Source organism: Trematomus bernacchii, unplaced genomic scaffold, assembly GCF_902827165.1.
Source record: "Trematomus bernacchii unplaced genomic scaffold, fTreBer1.1, whole genome shotgun sequence".
Classification (NCBI taxonomy): domain Eukaryota; kingdom Metazoa; phylum Chordata; class Actinopteri; order Perciformes; family Nototheniidae; genus Trematomus; species Trematomus bernacchii.
The window spans coordinates 1317289-1326219 of NW_022987575.1; the positions used below are offsets into that span (position 1 = coordinate 1317289).

Genomic DNA, 8931 nt, shown 5'->3' on the forward strand with positions numbered 1-8931 from the left:
AGCTGACTGTCTGAACTGAGCAACCATCTCAGAGATGAAAGTGTTGACGCGCAGCTCAGGCTTTATGTTGAACACCTCTTTACAGTTGGGACACTGACTCGGGACATTTCTATCCCAGTGTTCAGAGATGCAGGCTTTACAGAAGTTGTGTCCACATGGTATGGTGACTGGATCAGTGAACACATCCAGACAGATGGAGCACAGAAACGGATCTTCAGTCATCAGACAGCTGGCAGCAGACATGTCTACTCTGTGGATAAAAATGTTGGAAAAATCATTAAATATAGTTTTCATTGTTTGTTTAAAAGTAATCTAACTATGAATCATCCTGAATTCCATACAAATAGTATCTGAGTGAAGAAGAGCCCAGATGTGCAGTTCAGTGTTATTTATTGGAAATCACCAAGCCAAGAAAATAAGTGATAACATGGAGATGTTTTTCACAACAATAATAAATGAAAATAATATGATATTATATTGTTGAGCTTAAATGTAATTAATTAACTTACACACATGAATTCAACATATTTATTGAAAGAAAACACACAAAACAGGACCACGACAGAGGGAGAGTAAAAAGGTGCATGTATTCAGGTACTGTACTTGAGTTTCTTTTATATTTTGTATTTATACCTCTCCACCAAAAATATCAACTAAATTATGATTTAATAAACCTCAGGGTAATTTAACAAGCAATACAATAAAATGTTCTACACATTTATCCATCAATAATTATAATCCAATTGTATAATACATTTTACTTTTTAAAAAGGATATTCTTTAAATGTTTTAACTTTTTCTTGTAAATGTCCACATTGTGGTATTTTAATTCAATAAATGATCAGAGTACTTCTTACCCTGCTCGTAAATACTGAAGTATGAGGTATTGATGTAAATGTATCCTCATAGTTATCACTAATTCCATCCTCCATACATCATTGTACTTTTAATTTGTAACTAACTTTAATCAAATGCAGTTTATCATTGCTGAGTTTTGGTGTGCGTCTCTTTTGTTGGAGCCAACGAGCCGTTTGTCACGATGGTAACCAGCATTTAACTGCATCGCCCTATAAAAACATGTTGGGGAACAAGTCCGACTGGTCTGCAGTGTAGCGTGTTAAAGTCTGAAAACGTTTCATTTAGCTCAGCTGGAGACTGGGGCGGATACGGAGAGTCAAGGAGTTCACAAACTTTACTTTGGATTATTTTTGCAAAGTGTTTTATTGTATTTACATAATTTATTGAGGCTGCCTCTCACTGCCTGCTGCCAGTCACTTTTATAGCTGTAGCATTTAGCTGCTTGTTAGGGTTGTTAAAGTGGCACTTCCTGTCTGAGTAGAGCTGAGGCTTTGAGTTCATACAGGAAACAGGTCTGGAAGTTAGCCTAAGCTAATGCTAGCTGTGACGTTACCCTGTCTAAACTTCACTAGCCAGAGTTGAGTCACTGAGTTTGGTTTTAAATCTGCTTTGTACTCAAGTCTAAATGTAAACATTTTGATCTTAAAAGACACATTTATATGTCCTAATATTCACTATATGTCTGAACATTCTGATTAAACTAAACCTTGTTCAAATATTTAGTTAGTGATTGTGTCTGTAGTTTACTCACCAGTGTTTGGCAGAGATCCTGCTGCGTTGATGAGAAAAGCTGCTTGATTCAGTCGAGTGTTTCTTAGAGAGAAACAGAGAGACTTGTCACGACTGCAGCTCTGCTTTACCTTTACCTTTCAATGCAGTGCAGTTGAAGCTCTCCTATCAGTGTTGCTCCACCTCTCACTGGCCCGTCGCCAAGAGGGGGTGGAGGAAATATTCAGATTATTCATTGAAGTAAAATAACTAATACAACACTGTGAAAGATACTAGTACAAGTAAAAGTCCTGCATTCAAAACCGTCCTGCAGTAAAAGTATGTATGTTTCATCAGTTAAATACAGTACGATCAGCAACATGCACTTTATCTAATCTAAAGTGATTATCTTGCAATTAATGTTCTGTCAATGATCTACTATTATAATCTGAAAAGTACCTAAAGCTGTCAGGCAAATAGAGTAGAATTATAAGGTTGTATAAACATATTAAAAAGTACAAGTAACTCAAATTGGTAAGTACAGCACTTCAGAAACCTTGTTACATTAATTCCACCAAAGAAAAATACTCAATTAAGAGTAAAAGTTCTACATTCAAATGGTATTGCAAAATAAAATAAGGGCATATCCTACTTTGCAGTTAATATATATGTATCAAATATACAAAGTGTAAGTTCAGTGTAGGAAAATCAAGCAGTAACAATGAAAGTTTGTGAATGCAAATCTCCTGATATGAATATATGTTCTTTCTCTGTGTGTTTTGATCAATCATAAGTGGCAGAGTTTTTAATTCCCAGGTTAAACCTCACATGACCAACTTTGGGATCATACATATTTTCTCCTTCTTTGTCTACAATCCATCCATGTGACCTGAACAAAGCATTAGCATTAGCCTGTTAGCTTTATCTTAGCCACAGAGTTCAGGGGTTCCCAGCATCTTGACAACCTCACAACTTATCCAGTTACAAACAACATGAAGACAAATGCATTGTCAAATACATGTTTTTATTCATTTTTTCTTCACTTTGTTCCAACTATAAAAACACTCTGTAGTTGAAAATGTGAACAGATATCACACAAGATGGATGAGGCACAACTTTGTTTTCTCCTTTAGTGTAAAACTACTGAACCTCATATTAATTATGATCAGGATTTTTCTATGTTAAACGTTGATGTCAAATAATTGTGTATGAATTCATCCTTAATTTACCTTTTTAAAAATTGTTGAGTTGGTTTTCCTATCTCAACGTATGCCTATACTCTTAACTGTTTTCGAGGTTGCATTCTTTTTAGTAAGTTGATTAATTTGATAGCATTTAAAGGAGACCTATCATGCAAAATGCACTTTTGTACGTCTTTTATACATGAATATGTGTCCCCGGTGTTCCAGGGAACTCACCAAGTGTCAGAAAACACAACCCTCTCTATTTTCCTCCATACCCAAATCTCTAAAAAAGGGGCTGCAACGGATCTGATAAAAACTGATCCAGATTTGAACACTGTCCTGACGTCAGGACAGTGGCGCTACGGCTATTGGGCCAACTCCACCAATCAGGAGGAGACAGCCACGGCCATTGCCGTTCGAAAGCGCTGGAGACGCTGTAGTACATATGCCAGGCCTGTAGATGGTGCTGTTCTCACTGAATCTGCCCTTGGAAATCCAGAGCTAAAAAATGTCAAATTGAGCAAAATGAGGCATGGCTAAAATGCATGATCTGTTTGGTATTTTGAAAAAAAAAAAGTATAAATATGCCTTATATAGGTATGGTCCTACACTATATTATTCAAATATAGCATGATAGGTCCACTTTAAGGAAAAGAGATACAACATTAATCTACTGCCATTATTAACAATTGCACGCTACTTACTACCTTTTCTTAACCTTTGTGTTGTGTTCGAAAGCTGTTACCGTTCATGGTGTTCGCGGGTCAATTTTGACCCATGATTTATCTCAGTCCAAAAAACACTCAAAAATAATGGCTATCATCCGATATTGTTTTAACTACATCATAACTAACTTATTATGCATTCAGAACCGTACAATCCTGTTGTAATTATTTTGTTGCCCCAAAACACATTACACCACATATTGCACATGTGCATGTGTGAGTTCAGGTTCAAGGGTTAGTTCACATATTCTTTGAGAAAGGTCGAGTTCCCGTGGGGGGGCAGAGGGAGGGGAGACCAGGTGCATGTTGCGAAAAATGATTGTTACAGTCATGGGCGTAATTTCCACTGGGGACAGGGGGGACATGTCCCCCCCACTTTTCAAAATCCCATTTGTGTCCCCGCCACTTTTTAATATATATATATTTTTTTTATTTTATTTTTTTTTACGCAAGTGGTCATCGTCACGGAGGAGCGTCTGTGTGTGTGTGTGGCACGAGCGCATCTTGTGAGAGAGAGATAGAAAGAGAGAGAGAGAGACAGAGAGAGAGAGACATAGAGAGTTACGGGGGTTGTTGTTAGCATGTGGTGCTAGCTCGGAGCTAATGGAGATTAGTAGCTGTTTCAACAATAAGGAGAGGGAGAGTCCTCTCCTGTCGGACTGAGAGAGTTAACGTCAGCTCAGGGAGGTAAAGGACTCTCTGAGTGATTAGGTTGTAAACTTTAGTCTAGTTATCTCAGTGGGTCTCAAACGGTTTGGTCATCTATGTAAACAAATATTTCCATCTATGTAATATATAGTTGTATATAAAATAAATTAAGAAATCCTTCCAATGTGTGCTATAGGTCAGTACAAAAATAAAAAACACAGTTTGAAAGGGGAGTGATTAGTCAAATATGCATAAATAAAAAGAAAAAATGCAGACTAGGTAAGATAAAGATAGGAGAGAGGAGTTTATCAATGATTTGTGATTGGTTGTGAGCATATTCTAATGGCTTTTTGATTTTTGAAATATATACAGTTCTGTTTCATATGAGTGTTGAGAGCTGTATCCATAAATCTCTTAATGTTGCCCTCAAAGTGCACCAGATTGATGCATGCAACTTCAATTTAAAGAAACAAATCTTCCCGGGGTGCATGCCCCCGGACCCCCCTAGAGGATGTCAGGTAATCACAAATAAAACAGGTTCACATGGATAGGATACTAGATAAGTGTGCACACTCATTATATACACTACACATTTTTCTTGGATTTGTTAACACTATAGTCCCTAATATATTTGTAGAAAGGCAGGAAATGGAATTAAATTGAGAAAATATTTCATTGCGGAGGACCCCCTGTTTTGTGTCCCCCCCACTTCTCAAACCAAAGTTACACCCTTGGTTACAGTGTATGAAGGGGGTGGGGGAGGGGTGTCTAAAGTCAAAGATGAATCTTGTTTGGGCCAAATTTGACCCCGAGTCACCCACAACAATTCTGCTGGGTCTCCAAATTATACACTTTTTTTTTAGAGACCTTCAGACTTGGCTAAAATGGTCAAAATCAGTTTTGTAGTGTTTATATATCTGTTGTGGAGGATATCATGAAGCCTTGTTCCGATAAAAAAAACTAGAGCGTAGTTAATATATAATTTTAACTTGAAACGGGTCACGGGAGACCCGAACACAACATAAGGGTTAAAGGCTGAATTAGTGAGCATTTGTTATTTGTCTAACCCCAAGACCCCAAATTAAATCAGCAGTTTTCACCAGTAGATTATAATAATGTTCAAAGAAAATCAGTTAAATCATCAGTTCATCTAAAAATATTATAAACTGAAAAAAAAAACCCATTCCTAAATGGATTGATGTCAAAATAAACACATCCTAGAACATCATCAAACATATCATAAGCACTTTGTGAACAAGCCATTGAACACTGTAATAATGCTAATGACAAATGCAATAAAACACCCTGACCAAATTGTAAGAAGATCAGACAAAAACTGTAGGAGGAGTTTGTTGAAAGATGGCACCAAAAATGGCACATACATTTAAAACTGGTCGACTTCCTGTTGGGTTTACAATATGCCTCCAAGAGACTTTTCTGGGCGTCTCACAACATGCCTACAAAATGTCAGACTTGTAGATGAAAGCACAACGAGGGGCTGTATGTTAGCAACCTTGTAGAGGGCGCTATAGAGCTGTTTTGCCTGCATTGATAATGAAACCCCTAAAATATCAATTTTTTCACCAATCCTGACAAGTTTGCGAATAATCTCCATCATTTCAGCATGATAAGGCTTTCAAAAATGCTAATCATTACTTGTAAATTATAATGATACAAAATAAATTACAGTAATAACAATAGGTCCTCTGCTCTGACCCTATGGTTCAAGGTTCAAGGCTTGGTCATACGTGCATAGCTCCAGTGTAGTTATGACAATGAAAATCTTAGGTCACAAGGCCCTATGAATGCTACTACTCTGCTTCTTTTATTGTTATAAAAGTTATTATGTCTTATATCAAGTGTAAAGACATATTCTGGCAACATTTCTAGTTGTTACCGTGCAGGGACAGGTGCTTTGCCAGCTCGCCAAACGTCCATTTTCCGATCACCTGATTGTTCTCAGCTGTCACCATGCGTCACAGAGAGAGTGCAGAGCAAAGGGCTCATCATCTATTTTTCTAAGAATAACCCTGACCTCCCTCCTCTTCCTCTTTGCCACCGAGCCACCTTGTTCCCTCGCTGAGTGTCGGTGGCAGCGGCATCCATCACGGGCCGGAGAGGAGCTTCCTGTCAGATTCATCCATCTCCGCCCTCCACCTCTCGAGGGAAGAGAGGACGGCTGCTGTGACCTGGAACATGGAGGTCACAGCAGGGTCAAAATACTTCAAAATAAAAGTCTTTAAAAGCTTGAAAACTCAGTGATGAACTGGAGGAAATCTTCCGAAAGCTCACGTCAAAACAGCTGAATAGTAAAACACTGACAGTCTGCATTATTAATAATAACATTTAGATCGGGGTGTCCAAACTTCTTTCACCGAGGGCCACATACAGAGAAATATACGAAGGGCTGGGCCGCTCACTAGAGGTACATCGCCTCATAAGTTCAGTTATCAGTTAGCTAAATTAATCAGATGTAGGTAAATTATGCTTGTGAGTGTTGGCAGCTCATCCCTCAGATTGATTATAATAAGGAGAAATAGGCAGGGTGTATTTCAAGCTTGTTATGGAAATAAGTCATTGGGCTTTTTTCTTATCAACTAAGATATGTTAGAAAATGTTTCCAACTTGAATTGACTGAATTCATTTGTAAAGTGGTTTTATTAACACATGAATGTGTGATATATGTTTACATTTAAGAAGTACAATATAAGACAAGCACAAGTTTCATTTGTGGGCCATATTTCATTATACTTTTTGAATTTGCTGAGGGCCGATTCAAAATGGTCCGCGGGCCACATTTGGCCCCCGGAGACCCCTGATTTAGTTCCTATAGTGTTGTACTTTTACTTGTATTTGAAAGTATTTGTCAGTGGTGGAATGAGGCAAGAGTATATTTAAGTGCTTAAGTTCAAATATAGGTCCTGTTCTTTACTTTACTACCATTTAATGCTACTTTATACTTCCACTGCATCTCATTAGTGAATATTAAAGAGGCTCTATTATGCGTTTTGGGCTTTTCCCTTCACTGTAGTGTGTTATTTAGGATTTTGAGCATTTAAATGGTCTCCCTGTGGAGGTTAAAACGTTTGAGTATTAAGTTAACGACCATTTGAAATCTTATTGGATCAATTCAAACTCATTCGATCAAAGAAAAATGACTGAAAGGTGAAACAGGAATCATGTTCTCAGAGAATCTCAACACAGAGAGCATTATCGCCCCCTGCTGTGAAAATAAAGCAACACATCTCTTGGAAAACCTTGAATTTATTTTTCTAATCCTGGAAACATCTTTGAAAAAGTATGGTAAGAGGTTTGTTTTAAGTGTGGATTTTGAATCAGCCCTTTTGTAATTACAGTCGATGTTTTTGCATTGGATATGGAAATTATTTTGAAATATGAAATAGGATCAAGCTTCAAGATGAAATCAACCAACTGTATATAAAATAAGTAAAACTGTCTCTCCATTTTGAGCAGCCACATCAGTAAAATGCCGATTTGACGTTCATCATTCAGTTTTACAATCTAATTATGTCACTTATAATAAAATATCCTTCACACAAGAGGTTTTGCTGCAGTAAATGTACCTAGATATTTCACCTTTTCATTATTATTTTCAGATTTAGAGGTAGTATGTGGGTCATTTTGAGTTTTGAATTCATACCCTATACTGTTGGAGAAATACTGTTGTCTCCATTTTATGGTTTATTTTAATGCACTGATACTATGTGTGACACATGACCTTGCAGCTGCCTCTTGCTGTGATAGGAGGAGGCAGGGCATTTCGGGTTGTTGATATTTAAGAGGAGACAGACCCATACTTGTCTCCTAAATATCTCATTTCTAAGAGGCGTGAAGGAAGAACGTGACTCTTTCCAGAATACGTCACAGATGTCCCCGACACCTTTCCGACACCCGCGGATGATATTAGTGCCACCTCGATTTACGACTTTGTTGTTATCTATCTCCGTGTTTTGGACTATATAAACCTGATGTTTTTTGCTGCTCCGTTGAGCAACATACCCCGAGTGTGTGAGTTAACCCATATCCTTTGTATGTGATTTAACTCTGCTCCTTCTTGCAAGAATAAATTAGTACCTGATTATTGATTCTCAACCTGGTGTCGAGTGATATTTTCCTAACACCTACAGCAAAATATTAATTAAACTAGTAGTGAAAGTCCTACATTGGATATGTAAATCAGATACACAAAATATAGGCGATGTACCAGGAAACTTTACTAGTAAACAGTCAGAATTGAGTGTATTACTTTTATATATAACATTATCGTGTATTGCTGTAAAACATGCATTTACTTTGAACTGTGTGACCTAATTTTGAACTATTGAAAAAAATTGTTTCCAGCAGAGCGTCTTCCTCCAGGATCCGTCAGAGGACGTGATGACGTATGACGACAGACGCTACACAGTTCTGATGCTTTCAAGTGTTGCATGAAATGTAGGAATTAAAAGGATATTTACATAAATACAGACAACCAATAGGAAAGAGGGGAGGATAATACTTTTTTTTATTGAAAATGTTGTTAGATTACGTCATGAAACCCTCAAATGTGATTCTAGTCCCTCCTTTAATCTTACTTTTATCTATGGATATTACTTTTTTCTTTTTCTGAAAAGCATACATTCTGTGTTGCACACGTTTAATGAGACTTGCTATTAGATTTTTGGGAAATAAATGTAACAACAGGTTGGAACATTTTTGAATTATAACTCAAGTACAGTAACAAAAACAAAAACTAAATTATAAATGTATTAAACTGAATATGTTTCATGTAGTATTTTAATCTGACC

At 37.1% G+C, this 8931-nt stretch overlaps 1 protein-coding gene across 1 annotated transcript in view; it reads right to left on the minus strand.

The window, feature by feature from the left end:
- LOC117479708 (zinc finger protein RFP-like) overlaps nt 1-1635 on the minus strand; it is a 20551-nt gene extending 18916 nt beyond the window's left edge. The window contains exon 1 of the mRNA XM_034126796.1: nt 1610-1635. The gene's annotated coding sequence lies outside the window, so the exon portion shown is untranslated. The remainder of the gene's footprint in view (nt 1-1609) is intronic.
- Nucleotides 1636-8931: the final 7296 nt, after the last annotated feature.